This window comes from Nomia melanderi, chromosome 12 (genome assembly GCF_051020985.1).
Source record: "Nomia melanderi isolate GNS246 chromosome 12, iyNomMela1, whole genome shotgun sequence".
NCBI lineage: Eukaryota > Metazoa > Arthropoda > Insecta > Hymenoptera > Halictidae > Nomia > Nomia melanderi.
This window is the reverse complement of record NC_135010.1, coordinates 11,464,543-11,486,974: the sequence shown is the minus strand read 5'-3', so window position 1 is coordinate 11,486,974 and position 22,432 is coordinate 11,464,543. Positions and strand designations below refer to the sequence as shown.

The 22,432-nt window shown below is 45.9% G+C and overlaps 1 protein-coding gene across 3 annotated transcripts in view; it reads right to left on the bottom strand.

The window, feature by feature from the left end:
* Window positions 1-18,576, bottom strand: part of LOC116431885 (netrin receptor UNC5C) — a 62,319-nt gene extending 43,743 nt beyond the window's left edge. For all 3 annotated transcript variants that reach the window (XM_076372595.1, XM_076372596.1, XM_031987935.2), the window contains exon 1: window positions 18,062-18,576. The gene's annotated coding sequence lies outside the window, so the exon portion shown is untranslated. The remainder of the gene's footprint in view (window positions 1-18,061) is intronic.
* Between the last annotated feature and the right edge of the window lie 3,856 nt (window positions 18,577-22,432).

Below are 22,432 nucleotides of genomic sequence, written 5' to 3'. Positions count from 1 at the left end.
CCGTAGAAACTCGGCATCGTGTTATTTAGGAACTTCTTCGACGACTCTCCCGCTTCTACGGCGTGTAATCTCGCCGGGCTATAACGCACGCCGTAACATTTCTAATGCTCCGCGAGTATTACGCATTTTATCCGAGCGCTGTGTAAATTATGACGCGCGTACGGGCCTCCGGCTACGATAAATTTGCATACGTTTACGTGGCACGTAACAAATTTCACGCTCGGGCATTCGGCTCTTACAACTGTACTCTTCGGAGCGCTCGGACGGCTGCGAAGCCGGAAGATCGTTTTGAAATTAAGGATTTGATCGTGGATATGGTACTCGAGGGACTCCGAAGGTACCAAATTGGTCTATCGAATATATGGGAACATTGAAGATATATTATCTCGGTAAATGTGAAACGTTGCGTTAGGAGAGCGTGGATTTCAGTAGATTGTCATTTGTTTACGAATTTTTTTTTATAACGAACATTGAAGATATATTATTTTGGTAAAAGTGAAACGTTGGGTTAGGAAAGCGTAGCTTTCAGTAGATTGTCATTTGTTTACGATTTTTTTTTTGTAACGAATCAACACGATGTGAGTCTCACTTACGAGAATAAAAGGAATGATTGAAATATTACTGTTTTTGTTGCCGAAATTTTTAAAAAATCTTTTGGAAATGCAATGCGAAACGATCAAGAAATTTAAGTGAAAAGTTCAACTGTGACTCGAAGTCACATCGTGGTTCGATTAGGGTTAATTTACTGTTATTCTTCGTTAGGAAATGAACATTCAAAATTAGAATTTTATAACGAATGACACGATGTGAGTCTCACTTACGAGAATAATAGGAATGATTAAAATGTTACTGTTTTTGTTGCTGAAATTTTAAAATCAAAGAATCTTTTGGAAACGCAATGCGAAATGATCAAGAAATTTAAGTGAAAAGTTCAAATGTGACTCGAAGTCACATCGTGGTTCGATTAGGGTTAATTTACTGTTATTCTTCCTTAGTAAACGAACGTTCGAAATTAGAATTCTTCGAGGTTCTCGCGTCCAGCCAACGAGAATTCATTGCAGCCACGAGGAGCCACTGCGAAGGGTTGAAACGTCATTGTGCCATTTAACGCACCCTCGACCAATTTCCCCTATCTCCTCCGTTCCGTTCCAGTTTCCAGAATCACCCGGTATACAGAAACACGGGTCCATGGGAGCCGTAAATTTCCGCTGGCAAGGGTTTTCTTTCCTCGGCGAACATGCTCGCGCGTTTCCAACTATTATTCTCGAGCCAGCTACAAATGAATCCCCTCGCGAGCAGGTGGAAGGCCAGGGAAATTACTCGAACCAGGGATTCGGATGTATTAAACCGATCGTGGTTTAAAGATCCGCCGACGGAAGCAAACTGTTTTATTACTAGCAAAAACCATCGAGATTTTATGCCGGGCGCAGACCCGCGGAACCCCGCAATTCTACTATTAGAATTTTATTATCAATTAACTCGAGCATTATCCCTGACCTGCGGTTTATACGCATTCGTACCGTGCTCGGGTATATTCATGGGCACCGACGCTACTTTTTCTGACTCTCGGGTGAACTTCACGAAATCGTATCCAACGGAAACGAGGAATCTTAACGTATTGAACGTCGGCTAAATTTCAGCTACTAGAAACGGGAGTGTCGGTGATTATAATATATTTTTAAACGTCAATCAAACCGAAATTTGTAACTTGCGAAAAGAAGGAATTCGATTTTGTCATTTTAGCTTGGATTTGTGTTATACATTTCTAAAATTTTACATTAATGTAGGACTAGCAATTAAACGGTAGACTAAAAATCTGGTATAGACTAAAAATGTGGTAACCCCTTCTATCCAAACGAATCCAGCTCGTTCCGAGTTAAAATTATAAGAAATTTGAAGAGCATTGCGAGAACTATCGACAGTGGCAATATTGTTACAACAATTCACCATGAAGTAAATATTCCTCCATACTAATAAAATTATTTATTTTCAATTTCATTGATTGATATTTGATTAGTAATTACAAAAAACTAAGTTTCCATACAACCCACTCCACGAAGCCCACAAACAGAATTATCCGAATTATCAGAATTATCCACAAACAGTCCATCATCGTCAGCGAATAAGTCCCAGTAGAAAGGATTAAGATCTGTCGTCTCGAGAGCCTCAGTTATTTTCCGGTGTTCGGTTACCGAAGTTTCTATTCTCAGCCCATTATTCGGACAATGTTATGCTGATCTGGGCTCGCAGGCGACCGCAAGGTACCCACAATGTGCCCACAAAACACGCGTCGGGGCTCAGGTATACGCACGGTTTCTCCGCCCCTGGCGAAGGCTCTCTTTCCTTCGGTTTCCTCTTCTTTTTATTCTCCACCCCCACATGCGCACTGCATTCCCTCTCTCTCTCTCTCTCTCTCTTTCTTCTCTTACTCCCCCTAGGTTGCTCTCCGACCGAATGTAATCCGAGAAGATTACGGAGCGAAATAAACATGTCAACCCCCCCGCGGAGGGAGGGATGTGGGCTCGCGGAGCGTCTTTATAGACCTCGCGTAGAATATTCCTTTCTTCTTCGCTCGTCCCCGTTCGGCTACGCTCGTCTCCGCTCACCTTCCACGTAGGTAGTCCGGCAGGATGAAGATCCCTCAAGATACAGGTCCAGCTGACCGGGCACCGGGGCCGTTACTTAGGCCAGATGCGGCTAAAAGTTCACACGCATGCGATCGACCGCGTGCCCTATCTTCCTACGATCTTGACCCTCGGATCTCGCGCAGATACCGCGTCGCGAAGGTTTTTTCTTTTGCCGCCGATAGGGCGTGTAACCGTTTTCTTTTGTTCCCTTCCGGGCGACCAACAGGGTGTCCGACGTTGTTTTGGAAGCTGCTGTCTTACTTAGAGCGCCACGGAAATCTTAAGCGTTTTCCCGTAGTTTTTCCTTTGTAGCGAAGGAAAGCAGGAACGATTATTATTTGACGTTACAATGTTTGCGTAACGCTATTATCAACACAATTACGTTATTAAACATTTTCATTTCGCATCGGTTATCTTGTACGTTACGATTGCTTTCTAGTCATTCAGAAGCGTCAGTGACCGATGACTGACATGGCGCTTAACGTGTTACATTGCGTACTGGCAACGAGAAATCTCGTTTTTATGTAAAGACACTTAGCTATGCAATTTCGCTAATTACCACGGTATTGAAGGAAATATAAAATTTGATTCGAATTGATTATCTATTTAAAATATATTACATAACAATATATCTAAGTTTTTCTATGTATAGTGACACAAGTTGACCTCAGTGAAAATTGCCATCACAATTCAGTTTTCTGAAAATTAGAGAAACGAGAAATCTTGTTTTTATGCAAAGACACTCAGCTATGGAATTTTGCTAATTACTATAGTACTTAGAAAAATATGAAATTCAATTGAAATTAAGAGAGAGAAGATAGCGAGACCTTAAGAAGGGAGATTCTAATGTTTCTACCGACTTGATTCATTAAGCGTTTATTTTCTGGAATGCTTGTGATGTAATGGAAATATTTGCTAGGGGAATCTGTATAACTATTGTGGGACGCTAAGGAGGTAACACTGTGCATGTCTAATCTCCAGAATATCTAGAATATCGATACAAGTTTCCGTGGGATATCAACGGCCGGAGAACTTCTGAATCGTCTCAATAAAATTTACATGACAATGGCATCCTATTATTCCGATTTCAATTTCGGCACACCCCGTAGATGCCTGCGTCTCTGAACAGGCGGTTTCACGCGGGGGTGGCGACGCAACCTTCACAGGGCCGGCGTGTACAAATTTGTGGCTACCTGCGAGGCGGGGATTCAATTCGGCCCCGGCCCCGGTGTCGATTTATGGGTTTGTGGGCCATTGTGTTCCTCTTCGAGACTCCACAGGCGAATACAAGCTTGTAAGCTTGTCCATTACAGGCTCATCGATTTATCGATCTTCCTTAAGAATGAAGAGCTTCGCGACCACGACGGAAAGCCAACGAAGATCTTTTCAAGTTTTCATCCCCTTTAAAAGAGGGTGTATCAAAGTGACTCAAAGTGGACTTTACTTAACTCTTTGAAGATTTAACTCGATGAAGCTTCTAAGTACCTTCCCTCTAGAACTTCAAACTCAGCCATCGAACGTTTCCTTATCGAAGTTACAAATCACTTCTGAAAATTGTATAATATATACCGAAGCTACCAGAAGCATCTTAAATCTTCCAATTTTCCTATCAAATTATAAATTACACCTTCTCAACAGTTGGCTCCATTCGGATATCACCGCGGAAAACCCGCAAACGTCCGCCGGAAGGATCAAACGAATTTTTCCCCCGTCCGAGGAAACTTCATCCTCGGGAAAGTCGGGTTGACGAGCGGCCGCCGGGCGAGAAATTTGAAATACACCTTCGCGACTTCTTTGATCGCTTCGTTAGCGAAACGCGGGCGAGTAAGAGGCACCGCCGGGACCCTCCCGTGCTGAAAATACACCGCGCGCGAGCCACGTGTGTCCGCCCGCGAGCACGCTTCCCCGTCTGGCCGACGACGCCGTCGGGTTTCCTCTTTCCGTGGACGCGGAGAGGATCAAACGCGCCTCCCACGCGCGATTTTCGCCGCGGTGAAAGTTATTTGACGGTTTTGCGCGAATATGAAACGCGAGACGGTCTCGGCCGCGACGCGAATATCCGTCACGCTCGAGGAACGCGCGGCGGTTTTTCTTCGGCGCGTATCCCAGACATCATCCCGCCCGCCCCCCCGTAGAAACTCGTTTCCCTCGATACGGTTTCCCTCTAATCTATCGCGTCGATCGCTGCTAGGACGGTATGCATCGCGGGTGGATCACGAGTTTCTTTTTTGGCCGTTGCTCCGAGGGACCCTGATGAATGGACCGTGTCGCGGTGGTTTATTGGTCAACGTGACGCACGGAGATTCGCTTCGGCCCGTGTTCTTTCTCGCGATAGTCATCGCATTTGTTGTTCCCTTCGGCTGGCTATGGAGCCTCATGCAAATTTATGATTTTCTCGGGAATTTCGGGGAGAAAAATCGAGTGAAATTTTGCCTTTCCTTGGGCCTGCGGGGGACGAGATGATTTAGTGCGACGGATTTTTGTGGTGCGACTGTTTTTCGAGATTTTGGAGATTCTTGTGTTCTAGGCGTTTGGATGTGAGTTTTTTTATGTTCTCGGGTGTTGGAAATGTAATGATTTTGTGCAATGAATTTTGACAGTGTAAGAGTTTCTGAAGATTTTGAACATTTTGAAGAATCTTGTGTTTTAGACGTTTGAACGTGAGTTTTTTTATGTTCTCGGGTATTGGAAATGTAATGATTTTGTATTATGAATTTCGAGAGTATTAGAGTTTCTGAAGATTTTGACGATTTTGAAGATTCTTGTGTTTTAGACATTTGAGCGTGAGTTTTAGTGTTGTCTCTGGTGTTCTCCGGTATTGGAAATGTAATGATTTTGTATAATGAATTTCGAGAGTATTAGAGTTTCTGAAGATTTTGAAGATTTTGAAGATTCTTGTGTTTTAGACATTTGAACGTGAGTATTAGTGTTGCCTTTGATATTCTCGGGTGTTGGAAATGTAATGATTTTGTGTAACGAATTTCGACAGAGTTTCTAAAGATTTAGAGTATCTCAGAAATTCACCGCAAGTTACGTTCAATCGTTACTTCAATAATCTTATAATTGTTAACTACAATTCCCCGCAATTACGGTGATCACTGTAGATATGAATTGGCAATTGCAAAAAATAAATTACAAGCAAATGAACTGTCATAATCTCATTCGCCGGGAGTTATTTTCGTAGACTCCGCGTTGGGAAAACAGATATTCTAGTTAACGATTACGGTCTGGTTAGTTTTATCCCAGCCGCAGCAGTTCTTCAGGAACGTTATATTCACAACACGAGCTCTTGATACGCGCTTGCACGGTAAAGCGTAACTGGAATTAACACTCATCAAATTATAAAGCTCGAGTTTCCGCGGGAAGCTTATACCCGGTTAAGCTCAAACTGGCCGTGCAGTGGAACGCGATCTACGGCGCCGTTCTTTCCGAACTTTCCACCGACTTGCCTGCATTATGAAACTTTTAATAATGACCGTCGACGAGACGCCGTTCCAATATGTACCACTAATATGAGAACAAACTTTAATCAGAGTTTCGAGGCTGTTCGGCTCCGTAGAAACCGGAAAGGTGTCGGGAACAATTTACTGCATCATTTACACAAGAATCAATTTCACACTCAATTTACCTTCCTCAACAATATATTGTTCTCGCGAACAATCCGCTATTTCGAAGAGAAAGAAAGTACCGCACAATGGAACATCGTATTAACTGCTTGCTCTACGATTTCTTTCTCAGTAATGATCGATGCAACTACATCGTCATTAATAGTATATTAAGAACGTAATAATAGGCATATTCTATAACAATCCTTACTCCAAAGTATAATTGCAGATAACAGAAGAATAGTATTCAATTCGAATATAACAGAATCGACTAATATTCATACTTATCGAAATCTATTTAAATTCTTCACGAGTTACACGTTAGTCTAAACCAAGAGTTTCACGCGAAGAATTTCAGGTTATATTAATTTAATTATATTCATATTATTTATATTATTTAATTATATTAATTTAATTTCGGTTACATTTTGCTTATGAACTGTATTGATTTTTTAAACAAAATATTAAGTTACATTCAGATTTCTGGTAATTTTTATGTATTTCGATATTATTTTAATGTTTTCGTTGCTTTATAATGATGTAAAAATATTTTCTTAATATTCGCGTGTACCATATATGATACATTTGATTGAACGCAGCAAAATTATAAAATGAAGAATTCAATATAAAATGTTGAATAACGTATTAACACATGAGACATAGAAATAAAACAATTCTGCCTAAATACTGAATGTTCGTAATAAAAGATATTGTCTCCAAGGTTTAACACGTTGACTGCCACGAAAAACTTCAACGTTGTGTCACTTACTCTTTTGTAGCAAAAATAAAAAAGCATAATTATCAATTACTTGGTACGCAATTATCAGGTTACTATGATCCAGTTATTGCGTTATTAAACATTTTCATTCGACGCCAGTTACTTTACAATTATAATTATTTTCGAGTAATTTAAACAAGTCAACGTGTTAACCCTTTGCACTCGAAAGTTTTCCATTAGAAATAACATTTTCCAACGAGATATATACGATATTGTTCGAAACTAATTCAACGCTAATTCACAAATAAATTAAGCAAAGCTATTTTATTCAAACATTTCACGTAGCAATACAAAGTTCCCTTCAAAACACTAAATATTCAACTTCACAGTTCTGCTGTATCAAATCAAACGCTGACTGAGAGTCACCTCTCGAGTGCAAAGGGTTAAACAATTCCTCCACGTAGCGAACGGCAACACACAATTCCGGATTACCCGTGCAAGCAACAATTTCCCTGGAAACAATTACACGATCTTCCGCGGATCCGAGTGTGTAATCTGGCCACCGTGGTACCCGAGCGAATAACGCCGAAAAGAGGAACTAATTGAACCGAGCCGGGGAAACAAGATAAGCTCGCAACTCCTGGCACCGGCGCCCTTATCTCCGGATCCCCGCGTTAACTTTCCAATACACCGGATTCACGCGTTATTTACCACGATATTCCCAGCCCCCCGGTCCGTTTCTCCCTATCTATCCTCGTATCTCCTGGGTATCGGACGGGATCTCTCATCGATTCGTATTCATTATACCCGAAGAGTCTCCTCTGTGCCGGAAGCCGACCAACGCGCCAACCGACAGACCAACCGACCGACCGACCGATCGATCGATCCTCGGCAAGAAGGCCGCCAGGCGTTCACCAGGGAAATTCGTCGGAGCGTGAACACGCTTTCCACGCGCGCGGTCCTCGAGAGGCCAGGTAGAAAGAGAGGAGCGTGCAGCCGTGAGAACGCAGATGGAGGGTTTGCGCGTGCCAGGTGGCTCTCTCGAGGCTCCTCCGGGGGCGCAACGTTGTTACCGATCGAAACCGCGATACCCGGCCGGCGAGGATCGATCCCGGAGATAGCGCGACGCGTCTCGTCGCGGAGTTTTTAATGGCGAACGCGGTATCTGCGGGGAACGCGCCGGCAACGGCAAGGTTTACGCACTCCCATCACGCGCGTCGCGTTTCCTGCCGCCTCGAGACGTCGCGCGAACCCTCCCTCCTCCTCTCCCCCCCGCGGCCGTCTGGCCGACCGTCGACCGCCATCTCGTTTCGATCAGTCGCGAGCGCGTGCTGTCACGGGGAAACGGAAGTGGAAAATGTTCGTGTAAACGGCGAGAAACTGTTTTCTTGCGTGCCCTTTTTGTGCTCCCCGAGTGCGGCGGGGTTGTCGCCGCTCGGCGTGCCGAGGGCTGCAAGGGAAATAGAAGGAAAATGTCTGGGTTGTCGGTAGCTGTTTTTGGACGAGGAAGATGATGGATGTTTTAAGGAATGTGTTCTTGGAATCGATGAATTATTTTGTCGATTGATTCGTTTAAGGTTTACGGGCTAATCGAACAGCGAGAAATCAATAGTTTCCTTATTCTCTGTTATTTAAATATTCCATATCTAATCTGAATCTGCAGAAGGTTGTATACTTCAGAGAATAATTAGATTTTAGTCTTAACACTTAGGCGACCGCCTAAGAAGAACTATAACTACAGCCTCCTCCATTAACTCCAATCGAACTCATTCAATTGATTCGGTTAGAATCTGTATTTTGTAAAAACGAGAACCGTATTTGATGAATCTGAAATAATCCCACTTCAAGACATAAGAAGTAAAAGAAAAGATAAATAAAATGAAGGGCAATACGTTGCTAAGTGAATAGTGGGAGATCTCCATTCGGTTAGTTAACACTAGGTTTACGGGCATTTATCGTACACTTCATTCTATTATTCCTAAAAGAATTGATGCTCGTTTATTTAGATTGTGGAAACTGGAGATTTAATAGTAATTGGGGTACATGTCAGTGTGATCGCATCAAAATAAACCTAGTGTTAACCACGTGGCTTCGAGTCGCATTTGAACTTTTTACTTGAATTTTTTGACTATTTCATATTGCATTTCCAACAGTTTTTTATTATAAGCGACTGAGAGTGATCGTGGTGTGATTCGTTAACACGTGGTGCGATTAGGGTAAATTAGGAATTGGTTATTCATTTCATTCGACTCACTCGGATAAGTGTGACTGTTGAGAACTATTTAGATCGCCGCTTCTTCAGCTGGCAGCTCGAGAGAGGATACTCGTCTTCAGTTTAGCGAAACGTACGGTGTAAAGATAATTAATCTCCGTAAGAAGTAGCAGCCGAAGTACCCGCATTGTTAGCAGGCCGGCTAATGCTCGATTCAGTGAAAGTTTCTTCTTTCGGGGCCGGCCGAGGCGAAACGGAGGATGCAGAGGTCATTAATCTTCTCGATTGGATAGCTCCATTCCTGTTTTTCTCTTGCCACGTTTTTGCGCCACTTTGTTATGGATCCGCGCGCGCGTGATTATCGAGGATACCGTATCGGTATCCTGTAATTACCGAACGTCGCTGCTTTTGCATAGATTGCGATCGAGACTTCCGCGATCGCGGCGATCCGCGCGGTAATCGCGCCCCGTCTGGACACGGTGCGAGCTGATTGGTAATTATATAGGGACGGTGTGGGCCGCGACCAGACGGAAACTGATGCGATTTGTCTTCTGGCGCTTCTGCTCACGGTCGTATCTGCGAATGGGCACGCGGTTTGATTGTACGAGCTGATGATCGAGCGGGGGCACCGACTATTTAGCGATGAAACATTGACCAGAGGTGGTTTAACTAGTCCGGTTATCTTACCTATGGAAATGCGCTCGTTCGCGAGCGTATCTCGGCAACATTATCACTGTACTCCGTACTTTGTGCTCATGGGAAGTTACTAAAAGATTCAAAGGATCCTCGTAATGAAGCTCGACCGCAGTTTCCTATCCAACTGTATCTAACTTCTTGCTATTTCGTTCAGGTTCAATCTTCGCGGAATTTTCATGGGATCGTTGGTAATAATATTCTAACATTATATTCTAACCTTTATCCTCGAATTCCGATTACTCCCAGCGAACGCGAAGAAACATCCTCGCGATGAATTCGACTGCAACGGAATTTCCCCGATCCGTCGCACGGTCGACCGAAGGTATCTGAAACTAACGCGAAACGGTCTAGCGAACGCGACCCTGGAAAAAGAGCCGCGTGCGCCGAACGGTTTCCCGAACGCACGGCATTAAATCGCGTTTTACACGCATTCCTCTAGCCGCCGACTACTAGGAAATCGCGCGGTTGAATGGCGGCTGGTTCCCGCGGCCCTCGCGCGGATTTCACCGCGGCGGGGCTCGAGTGAAAGACCGAGCGGAAGTCGCGGTCTCGTCGCCGCGGCGGATATCAGCCGCGAGAAGAGCCGGGAGAGCCCAACGGTTGAAAAGCGAAGAAGCAGCCGTTGACGGGGACATTCAAAGCGGCGCGTGTCGTGCCCGCCGCGTTTACAGCGGACGAAACGACGGGCAGAAATAAGAGAGATCCATTGGCACGACTCGCGCGCGGCTCCCGCGACTTCTTTATTTCTCCGGACGGACGGACGGACGCGTCGGAGGGAAAGAGAGCACGACGGAGACGGGGAAAGTTTCCTTTTCCCTTTTCGTTTTTCTCTTGCTTCTCCTTTTCCTGTATTCCTCGCTCTCTCTCTTTTCCGTCTTTCTCTGTCTTTTCTTCTTTTACGTTTCTCTGTGTATCTCTCTCTGTGTCTATCTTTCTATTTCTCTCTTTTTGTATCTGTTTTCTCAGCTTTCTTAATCTTCCTTGCTTTCCAACTTCCTCAATCTTACTTCTTTCCATCTTAATCTTTCTTTCTTTCTAGCTTTCTCAAACTTTCTTCTTTCCAGCTTCCTTAATTTTTCTCCGCCTTTCTCAATCTTTCCTCTTTCTAGCTTTCTTTGTTTCTATTTCTTTCCACTTTTCTTAATCTTCCTTGCTTTCCAACTTCCTCAATCTTACTTCTTTCTAGCTTTCTTTGTTTTTATTTTTTTTCACCTTTCTTAATCTTTCTTGCTTTCTAACTTCCTCAATCTTACTTCTTTCCAGCTTCCTTAATTTTTCTTCTTTTCCGCTCTTTTCAATCTTTCTTCTTTCCATCTTCCCTTGTTTTCATTTTTCAACCCTTGTCAAACTTTCTTTATTCCATCTTCCCTCGTTTCCATTTTTCCACCATTCTCAATCTTTCCTCTTTCCATTTTTCCATCTTTCTCAATCTTTCCTCTTTCCAATTTTCTTTGCTTTTATTTTTTTCCACCCTCCTCAATCTTCCTTGTTTCCACTTTTCCACCTTCCTCAATCTTTCTTTTTCCATCTCGCTCTGATTCCATTATTTCCATCTCTATTTTTATTCTCCATCTTCCTTGTTTTCCAACCTTCGCGTTCTCGTTTCTCATCTTTCCCTCCCAGTTTCCCAACTTTCTCTTTCCCTTCGCGCTCCTCCCGTCTTCCCCCAGCCGCTCTCGCTCTCCGTCGAACGCGAGACGCTTCGCACAGATCATTACGCGGCGGTGCGAGCGCGCGTAGGTCGGTTAGTCGTTAATAATGTCTGTCAAAGTCAAATAACGTTGGCCCCTCGCCCCACTGCGCCGGCGCATCGGCTTGAAATGTTTAGTCAGCGCGGTGGGATCTTGTTCCGCGTAATCGTTTTCGAAGTGCTCGATTTTTCTTATCTCCTCCCTGTCATCCCCTCTGCTCGCCCCGAGACGGTTTATTTATATGAATGAACGTCACACGACGCGCTCGAGCGTTCCTCCGCTCGCTGCGAAAAGGAAAATGCGATCGAGCGAGCAGGTAGCCGACCGGAAGTCGAACTCTCGTAGCTTCCCGTAGATTTTAATGGGTCGAACGTTGAATCGTAAACTGAGGAGCCCGACGAAATCGGAGCAATTCACTTCTCGTCGATGAAAAGGACCGAAGAATATTTTAGTTTCAATCGCAGTGCACTCTGTCGCTCGCACAGTGAACCACGCTGAATTCTTCCACAGCGAGGAATCGATTAAAAGAAAGAGAGCTCCCCGTGGAATGAATTCTTTCGACAGCAAGATTGCTCGCAATCTCCCCCTAGGATTCATTAAGTTCTTCCCGTTGTCTGTGTAATTCCAGCCTCCTCCGGAATTATAATAAGATGTAAATAAAGGCTTCGGGAATTAAATGCTCAGCAACGGCGCAAGACAATTTCAAGCACGCACACTGCTCGGACAATGCCCATCTAACTCTAAATTCCTCTTGATCTTCGCAATCACATTCCTATACTTCAAACTGATCAATACACTTATCAAAGAGCACGAAACGCTAGTACATCCTCATTATCTCACCGATCAACGATCTGAAACGAAAGATGCGCCACTCAATTTTCGAGATTTTGCAAAGATCTATGGCACTCAAACGATTAAACCTTCAATATCGAATCTACCGAAACTAAATGAACTTTCCGAGATTCCTATATAACTCCAAGAATGCATCTATCTCGACTTCAATCGACTTCCAATTCAGTTTCCCTATTACTAAACCAATTTCCTTAACCTTTGCACTCGGGAGGTGACTCTCAGTCACCACTTGATTTGACACAGTAAAACTATAGAACGTGATATTTAACGTTAAACTTTGTATAATGCCTCGATACGTGAAACATTGGAATAAAACTTTGTTCCTCAATGAACTAGTAATTTCTCTTCGAATTAGTCTCAAAGAAATCGTCATCGCCTCGTAAAGAAATGTTAAATATTTCTAGTAAGAAACATCCGAGTGCAAAGGGTGAAATTGCGACTGCGACCTCGTTTGTTAATCATTTGAATCTATAAAATTGGAAACAATGGAAGTTACTTTTCCTTTTGCTTCTATATCTCGTTAGAAACTAATCCTAAGAACTAATAACCCTTGAACCAGTAGTTAACATACTTATTAACACTAAATTTACCAGATGACTCAAAATAACCAGTTCCCAAGTCCTTTCTACAATCATTAAAGTAACACACTTCTCTAAGAAATCGTTAAATCGATTCAGCAATAGAGAAACTGAATTCCAAATCAACTAAAGTCTCAACCGACTTAAAATTTAAAGGAGGTATTCTAGTAAGAAACATCCGAAGGGTTAATACTACCTCGAAATCCCGTCCTCTCCACTAATCGAAAAAATAAAACATCAGGAGTGTCACTCCGACACGTCTGCCGGGTTCACTACGAAATTCGGCGAGCGTTCTTCAGAGCGAAACGCGCGAGTATCCGCGGACGTCGTTCTCCGTTCAAAGGAGACAAAGCGGTAATTATTGGCCGGGTATCGCGGCCGCGATTAAAGCGCCGCATCAATGACGGCCCGTCCCGCGATACGGCACTTATTAATTAATTGCGTCGGGGAGCCGGACGAATTCGCGCGGCGATTATTCTAGTCACGTCAGCCGCGATAGATCCTCGTTAGCGGCGTCTATGATCGCGCGGCGTCGGCCGACGATCACGGGAAGGTTAACAGAGCGTCGCAAACAACGCTCCCGTCCCATCCAGCCCCGCTCCTATCCGATCCCGATCCGCTCGGGCGCGAACGGGTCAGCAATTCCGCGTTATCGATTTGTCGGGGAAATCGCGTGCGATCCCTGCAGCTAACCTCTCGTTCCGCGAACGGGAGCGAACGGGATGTTATCGCCGGCCGTTTCACCGCGCAAAATTGCTCGCCGGCTGACAATTGAATGCCATTCGAAGAATCGCACAGGTCCGCGGAACGCGTCTCCGGCCGTGAATTATCGATCGTTTCATAGAGCCACCGATCTTCGATCCTATCGGCGCGCTCCTATTCAATGCGATTGTCAGCTAATGCCCGCCGATAAAGCGTTCGATTAGGCTTATTAATGGGATACGGGCTGTTTTAATTAATTAGCGCGACGATACGCTTGCGGTTTGTTAACCCTTTGCACTCGGAAGCTTCTTAATGGAAGCGTTTTAATATTTTCTAGTGAGACGGAGACGTTTTTTGGAACTAATTTGAAGTTATGTATATTGAGGGATATTTTATTTCGATATTTTAGACTGAGGTGACTCGGTCACTACTTGATTCGAAGTTGAATATTTAGTATTCCAAATGAAGCTTTGTATTGCTATATGTAATATTTAAATAAAATAGCTTCGTCAATTCATCTATCAAATCTACCGAAACTAAATGAACTTTCCGAGATTCCTATATAACGCCAAGAATGCATCTATCTTGACTTCAATCAACTTCCAATTCAATTTCCCTATTACTTAATCGATATAATAAAAGATTTGATGCAGTAAAAATATGCAGTTGAATATTTACTGTTCCAAATGAAACTTCGTGTTGCTATGTGCAATATTTAAATAAAATAGCTTCGTCAATTTATCTGCCACCGTTAAATCGCTTCCAAACAGTCACCTATGTCTCGTCGGAAAATGTAGAATATCTCCGGCGAGAAACTTCCGAATGCAAACGGTTAATCAATATTAATTCTAATACCATGCAATTGCTCCAATTCAGAAAAGCTCAACAACTCGCGAGCTCTAGTGTCCTTAACCCGATACCAGAACCGCGAGGCAGCTAGAGGTAACGGCGGATCGAAGTTCACGCAGCGAAGAACAAAAGCGGAGCGTCTGCTGCAGCGGCGCTCGATCTGAATTTCAAACCGGCCGGTTCCCTCGCGGTCCATAAACGCGGGGCAGCGGCGGAGATAGGTACGGTCCGGAATAATTCCGCGGGTCTCCGGGCCGCGGAAAAAACACGGGAGAGGTAACGCATTCGGCGGCGAGGGCAGATAAACGGCCGCCGACCTCCGGTGAATTGGCGAGCTCGCCGCGCGCATAATCGTAAAGTGGCCGTCCATATGCGCCGCCGAACGGAGATTTACAAACATTCGAGGGCACTTACTAGAATTACGTATACAGGATCACGTCGTTCGGTACACGCCGTAACGGCGGCACTAAGTTTTCACCGATTTACGCGAGATCCATGCGCAAACCGCCGCCGCGCCGGTTAACCGGGGGGGTAGAGCGCCGGCCCACGGGTTTCCTCGTAAACACACGAAATATGTATCGGGGGAACCACCAACCTTCGTCCTTCGCTATTCGATACCGTGCACCTCGGAATCTCTCTCCCCCACGGGAAACGCGAAAGTTTCCGATTTATCGGAAAGTTCTGCGCGGCGTGCCGTTTATCGGCGGGTCGGTCGTTCGAATTGCTCGGCGCAAGTTTTTAATTGGGATTAGAAGAGACTTTGATAATCGAGCAGTTTGGGATAATGGTACTGTTCACAGTGAGCGTGAAATATATTTTTAATGGCTACGAAGTTGCAGTCCTCTTTCTCGCAGGAGTCAGTTGTTTTTCCTGACAGCCATTTTTATTGCGCATTTTCTCCGCGTCGTTCGGCAGTTTGTAGAACACGCTCAACCATCGAAGTTTCAGTTTTTGTAAATCACAGTGATACATACTGATAATTATACACCTAGTTTTTCAAACTGTTTATTTTAGCAAATATTCAACAGCTACATTCATTCCCATTGCGATGTAAAATGGCGTGAATGCTATAGCATTGAAATTCAGCCACATTGTCAAGAATTTGATTCTAATCTTAATTGTTTGAAATTATTATGCACTTTAAACCTCGGAGTACAGTACTTGCATTTTTTCTGGTTTCGTGGTTCATTAATATTTTTACTATCCGTGTTAATAGTTCGTAGCGGATTGTTAGTATTGATAGGAAAGTGACGAACAGTGTTTTACCACAAATTACTTGATGGTTTAATTGATCTTAGAATATTTATTTTGCAAGTATTTGAATTATGAAGGCATTTTTGCGAGATTTCCAGTTCAATTTGTGTATTTTTGTGAAAATTGGAAATACGTCATTCTGATAAGGTAATTTTAGCGTTAAGTATACGCGAAACGCCGGAAGTTAATGAATCCGAAATCGGTTAAACAATACAGCAGCATTATAGTAAACTTGCTTATTTATGAAACCCACATCGCATTTCGCTCGAGAAAAGTCAGCCCGATTGGAAATGAATTGTGCCAGAGTGAGTGCTCCTGATCGAACAATTACACGCCGCTTGAACAAATTTTAAATCATTTCGTTTAGCTCGGCATCGAACTAACGGGTTTTTGATCATTCGCATCGGTTTCCAGTCAATAACTCCATAAAAACTATTAAACGCGCACACTCGACCTGTGCCCGATACCGGCGTGTAAAATCACGATTTTATTATTCAACGGCGCCCGCTGTTCGTTAGCCTGTTTAAACGTTTTATGTAATTGTGCTCGATTCCCCGTAACGAGCTTGCGCTCGAAAATCAACCGGCTCGCGGTGCAATTTTCTTCATCGATTTCTACTGAATCAGAAAGTTCCTTCGCTATACTATATTTCATTCCCCCACACACGATCATCAGCCAAACATCAATCACAAAACCATACAAAACAAATCTCATTCCATTCCACGAAACGCATCGCTCAACATCGAATATCAAACTCCGCAATTCACATCGAACCGACTACACCAACCTACACAGAACACGAACGAAGAACCATCTAGACAAACGTCTGCATAAATAAACAACATTTCACGGGTGAAGACAAGAAAAACCGAAATATCGACCATCGAGCTCAATCGTATGAAGTCGACCGGCTACCGAGAAACGCGTCCCGACCGCAAACCGTTAATTCCGCCGGGAAGATCCTCGAAACGATCGAGCACGGTCACGATTGAATCACCGTTCGCAGGTTTTATCGGCGCTAACGCCGCGCCGCCGCGAGCAACAAGTACAAATCGCCGGTTCGGCTCGGATTCGGCGAAACCGGCGGCCGGGCGGCAGTTTCCGCGGGTTTTATCTCGAGGAATTGGCCGGTCGGCTAGCCCGGGGAATTCGCGGGCCGGCATAAGAATCGCTTTATTTGCCGGGCTCGCCGGCCACGGTAGCCTAATTTGAATAGTAATAACGAGAGCGGTTCCGAGGCAAGTCGAGCGTAAGAGCGACGGGCCCCGTGGAACGGTTTTATACTGGATCCGTCGCGCGGCTTTTTTAAATAGGCATCCCGGGGACACATTCGAGCCGCGCGGCCCAGCGGGAGTTCCGTCGCGTACGAGATAAAATCCGCCTCCTAATTTTCGAACTTTCGAAAAAGGAGACCCGAGGACGCCGGAAAGGAGAGGGGAGAGAGAGAGAGAGAGAGGGAAAGGGTTCGGCTCGGTCGAAAACACGGGACACGGATCGGAGCACGCTTAATTCGAGTGCACTTTAATCGCTCGTTACCGCCGGCAACTAATTTTTCCACCGCGAACGGGTTGTTCGGATTCGTTCCGAATACTCCCGAGAACTCCGCGTATCGACGGGATGAAGGTTTAATTAAAGGCTCGCCGTTTCGAACGTCGTTGGCGTCGATTGTGTGCAGTCGCGTACGTGGCTTTTTCGAATTCCCGGCTGTGACGCTATCTTTATGACCGGTCGCAATTAGATTCGGTGTTTATGTGTTTGTTTACGTACAATTGGTTTTCTTTCGCGACGGGGGATACGGTTGATGTGAGATGATCATGTTGATTTTGTGATCTTTCGGAGTTTGATCGATTGTTGGTGGAAATGGTTGCTATCGAGGTTCCGGAAAGTACGAGTTTCTATGGAAACTTTCCGATGATCAGCGGTTAGACTCGATTCTCTTTCCGCGATACTGTCGCATAATCGGCGCGCCGAAGATAAATAATCTCTCAATGACTCAAATGCGTAGCACTCGAAGCTCACTGGAACCCGTTTATGCGTCCGCATCATCTTAATCGAAACGTCGTGTATCAATCATTATACTCATTCACCGAAGCTACGATCAAATCCGTCGACACGCCAATTCCTAAACCTCGACCACAAGCATCCCGTGGTCTGAACTCCAGAACCGTCGAACTGGAAAACCGTCGACCGATCAAACAATCATACGCGATCCGCTCGCGCGGAATGCCCCGGAAGCGAAGCGAAACGAAACGGTCATGAAAAATCAATTGGACTCACTGTCGAAACCGCCGAGCGCCGTCCGTCCGAAAAATCCAGCGTGCACGTTACCGAGGATTCAATGTTTCCGCGTGATCACTGCCCTCTTATCCACTGGCCAGCACTTTAACCGCACCGCACTATCACACAGCGACCATCCGTGCGGTTCTGCGCGGCGGGTCGGATCGCGATCGAATCTCCATGAATCGTCGGCGGGACTACGGCAGCATCCAGTCACAATGTTCCCGGTAGAGACACCACCGGTTTACCCCTAAAACTCGGCACCCTCACCACCGTCCGACACTGGTCGTGAACGATCGCGTTGTACCTGACGACGAGCGCCGGCTGTCCAGGTGTATCATCTCAGTGTACCGCGGAGAGAGCGACGGGAAACGGGACCAGAAGTAGTAATCACACGACGCGCGTCCGCGTTGCCACCCTCAGCGAGCGATCGAACACCGAGAGCCCCGGCGCGCGCGGCTCATGTCGGCCAACTGACTCCGAGCGCAGAAACCTCGGGGCCCTTCGCCTCTCGGGCGCCGGTGCTGGCCGTGCGTGGTGGTGGAGACGCCGGCGACGGTGCCCGGTGGTGGTGGAGACGACGGTGCACGGTGGTGGTGGCACTAGACCGGCTAGTGGAGGCGCTATGGACCCGACCGCTGGTGGGAGTCGCGGATGCTGCATCTCGCGGAGAGAGAATCGGCGCGGAGTCCGGTGCCAGCTCTCGGCAGCGTCGCATCGCTACTCGGGATAACCGGCGGGAGCGACCAATGAGAGGAGAATCGGGTTTCCCGTTTGAGCCGTGGGCTCTTCCAGACGGTTGATCCGATTGGATGTTTTATTCGGAGCTGGGGATCTTGAGATATTGCGCTTTTGTCGGGATGTTTCGGGGCGAGCTTGTGGAGCGAGGTTTTCTTGGGGTTCGCAGGTTTCAGGGAGGTGTAGAGTTTCGAGATAGGTTGGGTCGAGGAGTCGGTTGGAGGATGCGTTCTAGGAGATTCTAGGAAGTTGCTGAAGTGTGTTGTCTGGTAGTCTTTTGGGAATGAGTTGGAAGGAGTTTTAGGCTTGGGGATATGGAATTTTGGGGATCTGGGAATGTTGGGATTCTAGACGACAGGTTTCGCTTGTATTACCTAGAGGTTCTATATGAAAAATGGAGATTCTGAATGGAAGTTGCTGAAGGTATATTGTCTGGTAGATCTTTTGGGGATGAGTTGGAAGAATTAGTACTTCTAGGCTTGGAATATAGGAATTTTGGTTGATCTAGGAATGTTGAGATTATAGATTCCACTTGTAGGTATCTAGAGATTCTACACGAAGAAATGTAGTATCTACGAATTACTACGAGCCACAAGAAACTGCGAAATTCGCGATCGCAAAAATGCCTCGATCCTCCGAAGGCTGAAAACCGAGTGCGTACATCCGAGCTCACCCCAGCGGAACAAGGGAAAATCGTCGGCCTAACGCCCCCGTTCCCCAATCAGGCGATTCCGCGGGCGCGCGATTCGCCGGCGTGAAAAAGGCGAAATCCGGTGTTTGCTCTGGTAATGGCGGCGCTAACGAGACTCCGCGCCCCGTCTCGGTGCGCCGGTACGGTCGACATTAAACGTCGCTGTATATTTGATTACAGTTTTGCTAATTGCGCGTCAGCGTTGTCCTCTTTCCGCGCGGTTCGCCGTGCCGATCGGCCGGAGCGTCTGCCCTCTCCGCGGATCGATCGGCGCTGACGACCTCCGGCTTCCGCGAGGGTCGGTCGGAGGAGGACGAGCGGCCGCGGCCGAGGGAGACAGAGCGGCCCGTAGCCGGCCGTTATTAAATTATTCTAGCGTAACGGCGAGCCTACCCGCAGATATAAATTGACACCGACAACTGGCGATCCCGACGGCACGACAATCGGGCCCAGGTACGGCCAAACACGCGCCCCCGCCCGCGACGGGGTTAAATTCCTGTTATTAATGGATTTGTTTGCGGTGCCTGCCTCTCGACGGTCAATATTTATTTATCCGGGGCAAACGTTAGCGTTGCTACAAGTACCGGCCGTTACCGGGGAGCGGGATCAGGACAGAGGGAATCCGCGGGCAGGGTGAGGGACGCGCTCGCCGGCGAGGACCGTAAATAAATGGCCGGCGTATTTATTTGGTGAAAAAACAAATTTATGCACCGGCCGGGACGCGGATGCCGCGCGGACACGGGACGGGAAGAGTTCTCTGATTTCCCGGACCCTCTTTTATCGGGGCTCCGACCGCGAGGGGGGGTTGCCGTGACCCTTCGCCCTTCCGGCGGCGTTAATCTTTTAAGGACGTGGCCTTGACTGGCCCGGAGAACCGGAGTCCTCTCGCTCCGCTGCCTTTCCAACGGACGCTGTTTGAACTGGAGAATTAGGGTTCGAAGACGAATTTAGAAATTCAACCCTTTATACTCGATTTGAATATTACATTCGAAACGTCCGAGGACATTGGCGTAAGGGGTTGAGTTTGTTATAGAATCCAAGTGGAACAATCGACGAAATAGCGGATAATTCGATCGTAAACCGGGCGTCGAGTCGTATATCAGAGTTTTCGGATAAACCGGCGCGGTAAATTCTCCCCTTGTTCCTCGCGATGGACGCGCGGAAACGCGTGGCGGCGCGTTAATTCGCGCCGGATATAACCGGCAGGAATCGTGCCAACAGGTATACATCCGCGGCGCTCTCGGACTTATTTATTCATTTACTATTTACGGGTACAATTGTATTATTAGCTTTCCCCGGCTCCGCCATTCCCCAAATAGAATTAACCGAGGCCGGGTAATGTAAATGGCCCGGGCGCCGTTTCCTCGGTGCCGTTTAAATATCCATTCCAGCGACGGTTTCCAGGGCCACTTCGGCCGCGGCCGCCGCTACTCGACTTAAGCCCATCGCGGCGCCGTTAAATATTAAAGAAGAGGAAAAAGAGGAGCAGGCCCGTGAGAAAACGGTCGCGGCGGCGCGAGACGATGCGTCAGCCCGCGCGCGCGGGTCAACAGACCGAGGCCTGGCCGCGACAATGGCCCGCACGCGACCGCTACACGAATTGATCAGCGTATAAATACGTCGCGTACGACTGTCGATCGTGGACTCCCCCCCCTCTTCTCCTCCCGGCCTCTCGCCGACGGTTCTATCGCGGATCTATTACACCGCGCGGCCGGGATACTGAATGCCGGACGTCGACGCGAAAGTCGCGCGACAGAAATTCGTGATGAGCCGGTGACGTGGCCGTTAACGGTGGAACTGCCGGATAGAATGAGTTGTTTCGAATTTCTTTTCGTTGTTGCTAGTGGAGAGTGCCAGTTTGTTTCGGGAAATTCAGGTATTGTTGAGATGTTGAGTTGGGTGGGAATTAGTGGGAGATTCGAATGGGATTGTTGAGGAATTATTGGGAGTTAGTGAGGAATTAGTATGGGATTGTTGAGGAATTATTGGGAGTTAGTGGGAAATTAGTGTGGGATTGTTGAGGAATTGTTGAGAGTTAGTGAGAGGTTAGTATGGGATTGTTGAGGAATTATTGGGAGTTAGTGGGAAATTAGTATGGGTTTGTTGAGGAATTATTGGGAATTAGTGAGAAATTAGTATGGGATTGTTGAGGAATTATTGGGAATTAGTGAGAAATTAGTATGGGATTGTTGAGGAATTATTGGGAGTTAGTGAGAAATTAGCATAAGATTGTTGAGGAATTATTGAGAATTTAGTGAGATGTTAATGAGAAATTATTAATTCGTAACATACGAGTCGATCAAAATTTCAATGAATGCACAATTGTTTCTATAACCAACACCGATCAATTGTTACTGAAACCCGCAGCTGAATATATCACGTAACCAGTTAACACTCCGACTGTCCTATTGCTCGTGTACGAGTGCTACTTTTTATCCGGAGTTTTTATCGCGAAAGAAATTTAGTTAGGACACATAAGATTCGTGATCGTAAAAAGGAAGAACTTTTACGATGAACATTGGCTTGTTTATTCCCGGTTCTTTTGGAAAAAACCTATTACGACTTCACGGAATTTTTATGAACGCCGCTCCGTCGGTGCGAGTGTTAAAAATATTACGTTGAGTCTGATTTATTGGACCCAGGCGTTTGAAGTAATTTTTTATTGTTGCAAGTCGGCGGTCGTTGGAGACGTGAATTGCTACTGGCTTCGTCCCGAAATTTATGCCAGTTCAATTTACAACACTGCAGCCACTCGGTCGTGATGTATACCAACAAATTAATTTACACAGAATGAAATTTACACTGTAATTAACGCGCAGCATTAAAAGTCTCCTTGGTTAATCACTTGTAAACACATAATTCGCTACCCAGTTGCCCAGAAGAATCGCAAGAAAATTCTGGTGTCAACTAATATAATAATACTTCAATCAACTTTTACAATT